Source organism: Syngnathoides biaculeatus, chromosome 16, assembly GCF_019802595.1.
Source record: "Syngnathoides biaculeatus isolate LvHL_M chromosome 16, ASM1980259v1, whole genome shotgun sequence".
NCBI classification, from domain to species: domain Eukaryota; kingdom Metazoa; phylum Chordata; class Actinopteri; order Syngnathiformes; family Syngnathidae; genus Syngnathoides; species Syngnathoides biaculeatus.
Genome location: NC_084655.1, coordinates 2,528,990 through 2,542,520, shown reverse-complemented (window position 1 = coordinate 2,542,520; position 13,531 = coordinate 2,528,990). Strand labels below are relative to the sequence as shown.

Sequence of the window (13,531 nt, the reverse complement as noted above, 5' to 3'; positions counted from 1 at the left end):
TGAGCTTTCATGTGCTTTGCACTGAGAAGAACCTTGCGCCAAGACACTTTGCCGTAAAGCCCGGACTGGTAGAGGGCTGCAGTGATGGTTGACTTTGTTGAACTTTCTCCCATCTCCCAACTGAAATCTTTGGAGCTCAGCCACGGTCATCTTTCGGTTCTTCTTTACCTCCCTCTCCAAGGTTCTTCTACTATGATTGGTCAGTTTGGCCGGGCCGCCAAATCTCGGAAGAGTTTTGGTCATCCCAAATAAATTCCATTTCAGAATTTGGCAGACCACTGTGCTCTTTGGAATCTCAGTAGAGAAAAATGTATTTGTAACCTTAGCCAGCCAGATCTGTGCCCTTGCCACAAGTCTGTCTCTGAGCTCTTCAGGTAGTTCTTTTGTCCTCATGATTCTTATTCGGCACAACATGCACCGAGACCTGTAAGGTCTTATGTCGACAGATGTGTGGCTTTCCTAATCAAGTCCAAATCAGGATAATCAAACACAGCCTGATACTAATGAACATGAAGTACCATCTGAAGGATGATCAGAAGAAATGGACACCACCCACTGTCACAACAAATGGTCTGAATACTTTATGGCTTTGTGACATTTCCGTTTTTCTAATTTAATAAATCTGTAAAATTGTCAAATTCAATTTTTTCCATCAATATGGGTGCTGTCTTAACATTAATGAAAAAAATGAACTTAAATAATTTTGGCAAGTGGTGCTTGCGTGTGCTGTCTCCAGGTAGGCATACCCACATAGCAAATCATGTGTGATAGGTTTACTGGACTATAAATTTTCAATAGGTGTGTATATGATTTAATAGTTGTCTCTATGTGCTCTATGAGTGATTGTCTATATGTGCACTATAAGTGACTAGCTGTGCAATAGATTTTAATTGAATTAATTACTGTACAGTTTTATATCTAAGCATAGTGTAAATGTCACAATCATACGTACTGTTCAGTATCTTAGGGAGCCAAGTATTTTTGAGGTTGTACTTGCTCTAAAGAGTTTGAAAGTCAGTGTATTAGAGAAAAAAAGCTGAACTGCTATAGTGTTATGGTATTCGCAAGAAAAAATCCTTTCTGTTCATTTTTTTTTTTTTGTGTGGTTTTTTTTTTTTTTTTGGTGCTGCAATACCCAGGAAAGGTTTGCTCAAATTGGTCAAATAGGAAAACCTGTCCTTGTTCCGGGCACACTACAGCAGTGGGTTAAAAATGGTGGAAATTTGCAGTGTTTGGAAATAATTACTGATATCTTCATGTGCTTTGAAATACTATCATTACCTGGTCCCACTCCTCTTTGATAGTACTGACTAATAAAGTTGTTCAAAATTTTGCTGAAGCCTGACTCTTTTCGCATTCCTGGTTCTCGCTCACTCACCAAAGCTATGCATTCAAATATAGAAGACAATTTAAATCAATTGAAATAATGGAGCAGCAGCACGGTGGCACAACTGTGGCGCATTGAGCTCACAGTTCTGAGGACTGGGGTTTAAATCCCGGTCCCGACTCTCTGGAGTTTGCATGTTCTCCCCATGCCTGCATGTGGTTTTCTTCAGGCATTCCAATTTCCTCCGACATCCCAAAAACATGCATTAATTGGCCCTAGGTGTGATTGTGAGTGCAACTGTTGTCTTTCTTCATGTGCTGGCAACTAGTTCAGGGTGTTCCTGATGACAGCTTTGATAGGCTCCAGCACTCCCGTGACCCTTGTGAGGATAACCGGCTCAGAAAATGGATGAATGGATGGATGGACTAATTTCCCGACATCAAATAGCCTGTTGATGCAAGCGGTCCCTGTTAATAATGCCAAAAACAGACTAGTGACGAGCTGATCTCACATTCTAAATATCACTGTAGACTACTTAAGTTGAAAAATTGACTAGTCAAAATGTTGACCCCAACCAATCACAACTCGCTACCTTAGCTATGGGCTAAATAAAAGCTCTTATATGATTGTGACTTAATACATGTATCTCAGATTACTGCAAGTATGCAGCATTTCTAGGGCTCATGCTTCTTTCCCATGTAAAGTTGCACAGGTAAGGGAAGCATCCAAAGCTAAATACTTTCAGTTTGGAAGCTTCTACCTTCGGAAAAAAAAACAGCTTTTGCAATCTTTTAATGCTCACCCTGTCTTTGGCAATGTTCATTATCAACTACGCTGTAAATGTCTTCTACTAGGCTCCTTCATTGTCATATGACTTCAACCCCAGAGATAGGAAAGCGAAGGTGGTTAAAAAGTGCCTCAGTGGCAAGGCCCTGGGGGTGGATGTGATTCACCCGGAATTCCTAAAGACTCTGGATTTTGAGGGGCACTCCTGGTTAACTTGCCTCTGCAACATCATATGGACATCGGCCACAGTGCCTCAGGATGGGCAGACTGGGGTGGTGGTCCCCCTTTTTAAAAAGGGGGACCAAAGGGTATGTTCCAACTACTGGAGGATCACACTCCTCAGCCTCCCTGGTGAGGTCTATTTAGGGGTGCTGGAGAGGAGGGTCGATCTGGAAGTCGAATCTTGGATTCAGGAGGAGCAATGTGGTTTTCGTCTTTGCTGTGGAATATTTGACCGGCTTTTCACACTCGGCGAGTCCTCAAGGATGCATGGGAGTTTGCTCAACCAGTCTACAGTGAAGAAAATGTTTGAACACCCTGCTATATTGCAAGTTCTCCCACTTAGAAATCATGGAGGGGTCTGAAATTTTCATTGTCGGTGATTGTCCACTGTGAGACCGATAATCTAAATAGAAAAATACAGAAATCACAATGTTTGATTTTTTAACGATTTATTTGTGTGATACAGCTGCAAATAAGTATTTTAACACCTGAGAAAACCAATTTTAATATTTGATACAATAGCCTTTGTTTGCAATTACAGTGGTCAAACGTTTCCTGTAGTTGTTCACCAGGTTTGCACGCACTGCAGGAGGGATTTTGGCCCACTCCTTCACACAGATCTTCCCTAGATCAGACAGTTTTCTGGGCCATCGGTGAGAAACACAGAGTTTCAGCTCCTTCCAAAGATTTTGTATTGGGTTTAGGTCTGGAGAATGGGTAGGCCACACCAGAACCTTGACATGCTTTTTACAGAGCCACTTCTTGGTTTTCCTGGCTGTGTGCTTTAGGTCATTTTCATGTTGAAAGTCCCAGCCACGACTCATCTTCGATTCTCTGACTGAGGGAAAGAGGTTGTTCCCCAAAATCTCACAACGCATGGCCGCTGACATCCTCTCCTTAATACAGTGCAGTTGTCCTGTCACATGTGCAGAAAAACACCCCCAAAGCATGATGCTACCACCCCCATGCTTCACAGTAGGGATGGTGTTCTTTGGATGGAACTAATCATTCGTCTTCCTACAAACATGTTTAGTGGAATTATGACGAAAAGTTTGATTTTGGTCTCATCTGACCATAAAACTTTCTCCCAAGACTCGTCTGTAACATCCAAATTGTCATTGGCAAACCTAAGATGGGCCTTGACATGTGCTGGTTGAAGCAAGAGAACCTTCCGTGCCATGCATAATTTCAAACCATGACGTCTTGGCGTATTACCAACAGTCACCTTGGCTGGTCCCAGCGCTTTTTAGGTCATTGACCAAGACCTGTTGTGTAATCCTGGGCTGATTCCTCACCTTTCTAAGGATTACTGAGACCCCTCGAGATGATATCTAGCACTTTCCAGCCATGTGGAGTTGTACAATTTCATCTCTGGTGTCTTTGGACAGCTATTTGGTCTTGGCCATGTTACAAGTTTGAGTTTTACTGATTGTATGGGGTGGACAGGTGTCTTTACACAGCTAACGATTTTAACTTGCTCTGGGTTTGTTTACCAGTGTCAAGTCATTCCTTTTTGTCTTTGGCACTCTCCCCCAACGAAGTTCCGATCTCAATTTCCAATTTATATCTGAATGTAATTCTAATTGCTTTCAAATGACTTGTGTGTCATGTGACGCTTGAAGTAGTCCAGCTTCCATTCTATCCACATATTTCATTCCGTAAACTCACTTTTTAAAGCAAATCAAAGCAAAGCAAAGCAAATTTATTTCTATGGTGCATTTCATCCACAAGGTAACTCAATGCACTTTACATGATTAAAAGCATGCAAGTACATAAATAACATTTGAAAAAAAGTGCAATTAAAAAGCTTTTAGTGCAAGAAATATGATAGAAAAATAGAAGTACTCTAAAACACATGAGAAAAAAAAAATAAGAGTTGGATTTGAAAACACTCACACTTGGGGCTTACATCACCTCTGTTGCCAATTTATTCAATTTTTTACAGCATAATAGCTAAATGCTGCTTCACCATGCTTCCTTTGGGCTCTCCACTCCATTATAAGACCTGAGTCAGTCAATCATAGAGCCCTACTGGGTTTGCGTTCCATGGGCATTTCTTTCATGTATTCAGCATCTCATCCATTTCGTGATTTATAAACCAGAAGCAGAACTTTAAAATTTATTCTAAAACCAACTGGAAGCCAGTGTAAACACTTTAGAATTGGAGTTATACTCTCCGATCGCTTTGTTCTGGTCAAAACCCAAGTTGCAGCATTCTGAATGAGCTGCAGCTTTTTAATGTTCTTTTTGGGAGCCCAGTCAGAAGACCATTACTATAGTCAAGTCTACTTGAGATAAAAGTGTGGATGAGCTTCTCTTGGTCTGCTTGATACATGTAAGCCTTCTCTCTAGATATGTTCTTCAGATGGTAAAAAGTAGTTTTAGTAATTGCTTTGATATGACAGAGTCACTGTCACATGCCTGACTTTGGTGCGGGCAGCATGGGATCAATTCCCACTCAGTGATGATGTTGATATCTGCCCTGCAACTGACCGGCGACCAGTTCAGGGTGTAGTCCACCTTTTTCCCAAAGCTGACTGGGTTAAGCTCCAGCTCTCTGGTGACCCTTGTGAGAATAAGGCTTGGATAATGGTTGGATTTGATATAACCTGAGATTAAGCACTTCAAATGGTTACAAATTACTGTATTTTTTCCAAAATAATGCACAGTTTTTTCCCCAAAATATTTTCAAAAAGTTAATAGAGCGCATTATTTTTAGGTATGGATGAAAAATAAAAAATACAATCACATTGTATAGTCGTATACAGGTACATAGAGTGGTGGAAAAAAAGGTATACATATACATTTCGATATGATATTCGATGTCTTATGTTACACATTTGTATATATTACGGTAATGTGCACCACCAACCTGAATTCTATGACCTCCTCGTGGAGCTTCGCATTTTACGATCGTTAGCGTAGCATATTTGTTGCTCGTGCACGAAAGATCAGAACGACTGCCCGTGAGTTTGTTTTAACTTAAACTAAGACAAAAAATGTCGACGACTAGTTGTGCAGCCGCTTTTAAAAGAAATGTGTCATCACAGGTTGACATCCGGTGGGAGCAAAATGGGATGTTCATGATGCAGTGCAAGAGGTACCAGAACTGTATCAAGTCATCAATGATGAGTTTGACAGTCATGCACCAAAGGTAGTTACGATGGATATTTTTCAGATTGGAGATGAGTCAGATACTTCTTTTGAAGTCTTGGCCAAGGATGTGTAATGCAGAGGATAAACTGCACCATGGAGAAACGTTGTATGCACATATTTAATGCAAAAAAAAATGTGTTCAACAGTGTTAAATAGTTTATTTATTTAAGACTGTAATATGTGTTATCAACAGTATTAATCAAATGTTATGCTATTCTTGAGCATTTACTTTAGTTGGTTGAGGGATTCTGTTCTGACTGTCACGATGCGGGCTCAAGGGTGGACCCAAATGCACGACTCAAGAGACCGCAGACAGTACAGAGGAAACCTTTATTCGGTCCGAGGTCAGGTAGACAGGCCAAACAATTCGTAGTACCAGTACGAATGGGCTTACGAGGGTGGTCAATGAACAGGCGTGGGTCGGTGCACGGAGGTCAGAAGTCGAGAAAGCAGGAGTGCGGGAACGAGGCATGAAGAGCAACGATCTAGCAGAGTAATAGTCGTCCCCCGGGTCCTATATGTACTGGGTCTAATCAAAGGTCATGAGGCGCAGGTGTGCACCTTCAGATTAGCTGGCCACGCCCAGCCCTGGCTGGAATCCAGGAGCATGACAGTACCCCCCCCTCAACGGCCGGCCCTGGACGGCCCAGGAGCATCAGGGTGAGCCGCGTGAAAGTCCTTGATGAGGGAGCGGTCCACGACGAAGCGGGAGGGGATCCAAGAGCGCTCCTCCGGGCCATATCCCTCCCAGTCCACCAGGTAATGGACCCCCCTTCCTCTGCGACGGGAAGACAGCAACCGGCGCACAGTATACACCAACCCACCGTCGACCATGCGGGGGGGCGGGGGGGATTTGAGCGGAGGAGCCAGCGACGACGTGCGATTCGAGCGAAGTCTGCTGACGTGGAACGTAGGGTGCACCCTCATCGACCTGGGCAGTTTCAACGAGACGGCGACCGGGTTAATAACTTTGGAAACCGGGAACGGGCCAACGAACCTGGGAGCAAGTTTGCGGGATTCCGTCCGCAGCGGGAGATCTTTGGTGGAGAGCCACACTCGCTGTCCCACTCTGAGCTCTGGTGCGGCCCTTCTCTTGCGGTCTGCTGCGGCCTTGTAGGCGCTGCTCATGCGCAGCAGTGTCCTCCGAGCTGCTTCCCAGGTCCGTTTGCAACGTCGCACCATGGCCAGGGCTGACGGAACTGCGGAGTCTGTGACCAGTGGAGGAAACAGGGACGGAGGGTAGCCATGCACGACATGGAGTGGAGCCATACCTGTTGAAGCGGAGGGTAGAGAATTGTGGGCATACTCCACCCACTTGATGTGCTGGCTCCACGTGCTCTGGTCCCTGGATGCCAGACATCGAAGACCGGTCTCTAATTCCTGGTTAATCCTCTCAGTCTGGCCATTAGACTCGGGGTGATGACCCGATGTCCGACTTGCAGAAGCACCGATGAGGTTGCAGAACTCCTTCCAGAAACGGGCACTGAATTGCGGACCCCTGTCCGAAACGATGTCCTGGGGTAGGCCGTGGTAACGGACGACCTCGTCTAATACCAACTGGGCTGTCTGCTTGGCCGACGGGATCTTCGGAAGCCGCACGAAGTGGACCATCTTGGAAAAACGGTCCACTACGGACAGCACCACTGTGTTCCCTTGTGAAGGCGGCAGCCCGGTGACGAAGTCCAGCGCGATGTGTGACCACGGACGAAAGGGGATGGACAGGGGTTGCAACTCACCAACAGGCCGTAGGCGGGAAGTCTTATTGGCAGCACACACCGGGCAGGCGTTGACGAACTCCCTTACGTCCTTGCTGAGGTTAGGCCACCAGAACCTTTGTTCGACCACTGAACGTGTATTCACCATACCCGGGTGGCAGACCGTCTTGTTGGTATGGGCCCAGTTGATGACGTCTCCCCGCAGAGATGGGATGACGAAAAGGCGGCCCGACGGACAATCCGCGGGTGGCGGTGTCTCTCCCAGGGCCTCCTTCACCCGCGACTCGATCGCCCAGGTGAAACCGGCCACGAAGCACCCCGTTGGCAGGATAGTAGCGGCGTCTGAATCCGTGTGCCCTCCCTCGTGGATCCACGAGAGTGCATCCGGCTTGCCGTTTTTGGAGCCTGGGCGGAAAAACACCTTAAAGTGGAAGCGGGTGAAAAATAGGGCCCACCTGGCCTGACGGGCGTTCAACCTCTTCGCAGACTTCAAGTATTCAAGGTTCTTATGGTCCGTGAAGACAACGAACGGTACTTGCGAGCCCTCCAGCCAGTGCCGCCACTCCTCCAACGCGCTCTTGATGACCGCCAGCAGTTCCCTATCTCCCACGTCGTAGTTCCTCTCTGCCGGGGTCAACTTTCTAGACAGGAACGCGCACGGGTGGATCCTTCCATCCCTGGGACTCCTCTGCGACAAGACTGCTCCGATTCCTGAATTCGATGCATCCACCTCCACCACAAACTGGTTATCTGTGTCCGGAATAACGAGAACGGGCGCAGTAGTGAAACTTGCCTTGAGCCTGCTGAAGGCCTCCTGGCAGGTCCCGGACTAGTCGAAGGGGGTATGTGGCGAGGTGAGCGAATGCAGAGGAGTGGCCACGGAACTGAAGTTCCTTATGAATTTCCTATAGAAATTGGCAAATCCCAAAAACGTCTGCACGTCCCTCCTGTTGGTGGGGGTAGGCCACCGCAGCACCGCGTCGACCTTCCCGGGATCCATCCGTATCTCTCCCTCAGCCAGGACGAAGCCCAGGAAGGACACGGATGCCCGATGGAACTCACACTTATCCATATTCACGTATAATTGGTGCTGCTGCAGATGCCGGAGCACCTCTCTGACTTGTTAAATGTGCGAGGTTAGGTCTGCTGAAAAGATGAGAATATCATCCAGATAAACAAAGACAGATCTGTTCAGGAACTCCCGAAGCACGTCGTTAATGAAGTTCTGAAAGACGGCCGGAGCGTTTGTCAGTCCAAAGGGCATCACAAGATACTCATAGTGCCCTGTGGGGGTGTTGAACGCCGTCTTCCACTCATCCCCTTCCCGAATCCGCACCAGATGGTAAGCGCTGCACAAGTCGAGCTTGGTGAAGATCCGGGCTCCCTGGAGGAGTTCGAATGCTGTAGAGATAAGCGGCAAAGGGTACCTGTTCTTGACTGTGATGTCGTTCAGTCCTCGGTAGTCGATGCAGGGTCGCAGCATGTGGAGTCCTTCTTCTTGACAAAAAAAAAACCCCGCACCGGCTGGTGAGGATGAGGGGCGAATGAGTCCGGCTGCCAGCGAGTCCTCGATGTAGTCCCTCATGGCTTGATGCTCTGGTCCTGTTAAAGAGAACAGTTTCCCTCTGGGAGGAGAAGTGCCTGGCAGGAGTTCAATCGCGCAGTCGTATGACCGATGTGGCGGCAGAGACTTTGCTTTAGATTCAGAGAAGACCTCCCGTAGGTCATGGTAGCAGGAGGGCACTGCGGTCAGGTCCAGGACGGTACTAGGTTCTGTTAGCCGAACCGGCGCAACTTGAATACCCCTGTCTCTCCAGACAGCGAAACAGCGACTGAGACAGTCCTCTCCCCAAGTCTTGACCTGACCCGTGGTCCAATCTATGTGCGGATTATGTTCTTTGAGCCACGGGCTGCCCAAGATGATGTCGCTACTACGTGCGTCGAAGACATGAAAGCTAATACGCTCCGAGTGAGCGTCCGGGAAGCTCATACGTAGCGTCTGAGTGCGATGTGTAACCCGACAAAGGAACTTGCCGTTGGCGGCATAGGCGTGACGAAACCGTTGCGTGGGGAAGGTTGCGGCCCCCAGCTCCTCGACCACGCGGGGATTCATCAGGTTAGCTTCCGACCCAGAATCTATGAAGGCCGTCACAGTGCATGAACGAGAGTCCGTTCCCAAGGTGAGGTGAAGAAGGGACCTCCCTGACCCCGCCGCGGTGTACCGCACACACACCGGAGCAGAGATCCTGATGTCAGAGTGCCCTGGTCGAGTCGGGCAGCGGGCGATCAAGTGTCCCAAACGCCCGCAGTAAAAACAGCGTCCCTCTCGTCGCCGACGTAAGCGCTCCTCCGCTGAGCCGCCAAGACCCTCCACTTGCATGGGTTCCGATGAAGCTGACAACACGGGTGGCCGGGAAGCGGAAGCAACCGGACTGCGACTCTCCCTCTCCTCCTCCCTCAAGCCCTCCATCTGTCTCTGTACGGTGAGGCGCTGGTCCACCTTGAGGGCCAATGCGATGAGGGAGTTAAGCGAAGGCGGAAGATCCATGGCCACGAGGTGGCCACGGATCTGTGGGGACAGTCCCTCGAAAAACGCGTCATGGAGGGCTTCCTCATTCCAGCGGCTCTCGGCAGCCCGAATCCGGAACTCAATGGCGTAGTCGGACACGCGGCGACGTCCCTGGTGAATTGTCATGAGCGAGGACGCCGCCTGGCGTTCCGGAGCCGCGTACTGGAACACCTGGGTGAGCGCGCAGACGAAGCTCGCCCATGAGCGGCAGGTCTCCGAGTTACGGCTCCACTCGGCGGTGGCCCATGCCTCCTCCCTCCCTGTCATGTGGGAAATGACAAAGGCGATCCGGGAGCGGTCCGTGGGAAAAGCGGACGCTTGCAGCTCAAAGTGGAGATCGCACTGCGCCAGGAAGGGCTTGACGTTACCGGAGTCGCCTGAGAACCGCTCTGGTCGTGAGAGCGGAGTGATGGTGGCACGGAGAGGCACAGGAGCGGCCGCGCTAGCTTGGGAGGCTAGCCACGGTTCCAGCTGGGTGCAGAGCTCCTGGATCTGGTGAGTCATAACCTGGAGAGCAGCCTCTTGCTCACCCAGGCGTTTGCCCTGCACTTGCAGCGCACGGCGAATGGCTTCAGAGTCGGCTGGGTCCATGTTCTGGCTAGATCGTTCTGTCACGATGCGGGGCTCAAGGGTGGACCCAAATGCACGACTCCAGAGACCGCAGAGAGTACAGAGGAAACCTTTATTCGGTCCGAGGTCTGAGATCAGGTAGACAGTCCAAACAATTCGTAGTACCAGTACGAATGGGCTTACGAGGGTGGTCAATGAACAGGCGTGGGTCGGTGCACGGAGGTCAGAAGTCGAGAAAGCAGGAGTGCGGGAACGAGGCATGAAGAGCAACGATCTTGCAGAGTAATAGTCGTCCCCCGGGTCCTATATGTACTGGGTCTAATCAAAGGTCATGAGGCGCAGGTGTGCACCTTCAGATTAGCTGGCCACGCCCAGCCCTGGCTGGAATCCAGGAGCATGACACTGACAATTACAGGGAGCAGGACAAGCGTGTCCTGTGGCCTCTCCCGAGTGATATATTACCGCTACTTCAGCACATGCACAATGATTATTATTAATGATTGTTGTACAGACAGTTTTTGAAAAACAATACAAATACAAACCTAACAAAACATAAACACAGATCATTCCTATTATTTTAAGCATATGAATAGCAGCACATTGGTGGTGCGCATTGTAAATTGGTAGAAGGGTTTTCCTGATTTTTTAGGTCAATTTTGGGAGTTTGCATTATACTCGAGAAACTACGGTAGCTCCTTTCCTCCAAGTATGACCTGATCCATTTAAGGACAGTTCCATTTAGGCATACCCACGTTTCCAACCTGTTCAGCAGTATATTATGATCCACCATATCAAAAGCCAGACTGAAATCCAACAAGACCTAAATTTACACCTTTCCCGAGTCACTCTTCAACCTTATATTATTTAGCACTTTGATAAGAGCAGATTCTGTCTTCTGATGAGTTAAGAAACTATCATGAGCAAGGCTGGACCACGGCCAAGAGGGGCGTGACCTGGCCACCGCTCCGAGCGGTTTCATCTCTGACACCTGTCACCAGTCACAGCTGTATCACATGAGGCACTGTGATTAGACAATGTATTTAAGTTGGAGTTTTATCACTGTTTTTTTACAGTTCGTTGAGTATGCTTTCCCGCATCCAGGGTTACTCCGCCACTGCGCCATTCTAGCCTGGTCATGCTTTTGGTTATGCTCTTTAAGGAACCTTTCCGACTGGCGATCTTCAGCTCTGCCCCCCTTAGCTACAGTTGCCACCCCTCACAATCTTCTAAAATGGCAACTGAACATAACAGGTTCGAACTGGATTCTATATTGCATATTCCAGATAATATTGTGGTATATTATTTGCGAAATGCATCAAGAGAGTTCTACAGAAAGGTTTCAACTATTTCATGCAAGGATATGTACGGAGAATTAAGATTTTGGACGGAACAAGACGCAATGTCAGAGTTACAGCGACGCCTCACAAACTTCATTTTGAAATCATACAGGATAAAATTGTGGAATCGTACTGTGCATGTAAAGCAGGGTGAGTACTTTTTACTTGGAAAGATCACAAGTAATATCATTGTCTTTATAAGTGAGTGGGTGTATTCATTTGACTTTGCTCGTAATGGAACCCAGTGCTGTTTTAAAAGTCCGACGTAATGCAAATACACATTTCTCTTGCATGACGTAGCGCATTTATGCATCACTAACCCGACTCTTCGTCATAAAACATTACACACTTCACTCAGCAGGTCAGTGATGCACTAACAAAGTGAAATTTATTCTCCTGCAATGTATAAAACACTGATAATAATTAAATCAAACTCAGAAGATACTTCTCCCTCACTTACCTTCGAACATACAGCCTTGATTGTTGCTATTCTTCACATTTAGTTGTACGTGTGGTCTACCGCAAGCCTTAATCCATCGTAGACACTTCACCTGTGTTTTAGGCTTTGGAAAATGAATCAACCGGGCCCCTTGTAACCTAGCAGGATATCTTTCATCAAAATTGCACATTCCCCAAGCGCATCTGAGGACCATTTTGTTCGTAACATTAACTTTTCCAAGCACACGGGACCGATAACTAGCATTGCTTGTGGGGCATGACAACAAGAAGGGCGGGTCAAGCCAGGGGTTAAGACAATGCGGCTATCTGATTGGCTATTATTGTACGAGTGATTGACAGGTCGGAAAGGTCCATTGACTCAGTGATTCAACATTGTTTCTCGTGTTTTGGATTCTGCCTTCTTGGACTGTGTTGTCGTGCACAATGTTCGTTTATAATAAAACCCACTGAACATCATGTCCTCATCTTGGAGTCCTGCATTTGGGTCCACCCATGCACCATTGGTTCGTGACAGAACGAACTGGCTAGAACAGGACCCAGCAGGGAAGATGCGGCACGTCGAAGAGGACGCCGCCTGCCTGAGGATTAAGCATCTCCTATCCGGGTGGGCTCCGTTATGTCATCCTCCCGCACCGCTTACTTCCCCCAACGCTTCGCCGGTGACTGAGCCACCAGGCTCCAAGTCGTCGATCTTTGAAATTGCAGATCTTATGGACAGGATTCAGTGGCAATTGGACATTCTCATCCCGGGATTGCCACAGCTGTTTCGAGCCCATGTGGCAGTGACGGGCGACCGGCAGCCAAGCCAAGCCCATGTCGTGGTAGCAACCGGCCCACTAATGAGCCAAGCCCACATCGGGCTGCCGACTGACTTCCTGGCGAACCACGCTCACGCCACGGTAGCAACTGACCCGCTATCAAGCCAAGTCCATGTTGTAGTGGCGACTGACATGCTGCCACGCCATGTCCACGTCACGGTAGCACCCGATCCGCTACCAGACCAAGCCCACGTTACGGTGACAATTGACCCGCTGCTGCTCCACACATGTTCCTGTCCAGGCGGCAGTGACAGGTATGCGACTGCCGCACGTTCCTGTCCAGGCACCGGCAACAGGTATGCGACCGCAGCACGTTCCTATCCAGGTGGCGACAAAGGCTTGTCGGCCGCTTCACGAAGCTGTGCCAGCGGCGACCGGTCCACGGCCGCCCCATGTTCCTGTCTTGGCGGTGACTGGTCCACGGCCACCCCACGTTCCTGTCTTGACGGCGACCAGTCCACGGCCGCTTCACGTCCCTGTCACAGTGGCTACAACTATCCGCCCTCGGCCGCCTCACGTTCCTGTTTCGGCGGCGACGACTCCTCAGCCGTCCCACATCCCAGTCTCGGCGG

The 13,531-nt window shown here is 48.6% G+C and overlaps 1 protein-coding gene across 8 annotated transcripts in view; it reads left to right on the top strand.

Annotated features, from left to right (window-relative positions):
* LOC133514969 (TANK-binding kinase 1-binding protein 1-like) overlaps nucleotides 1–13,531 on the top strand; it is a 50,391-nt gene that overhangs the window by 19,667 nt on the left and 17,193 nt on the right. The window lies entirely within an intron of this gene.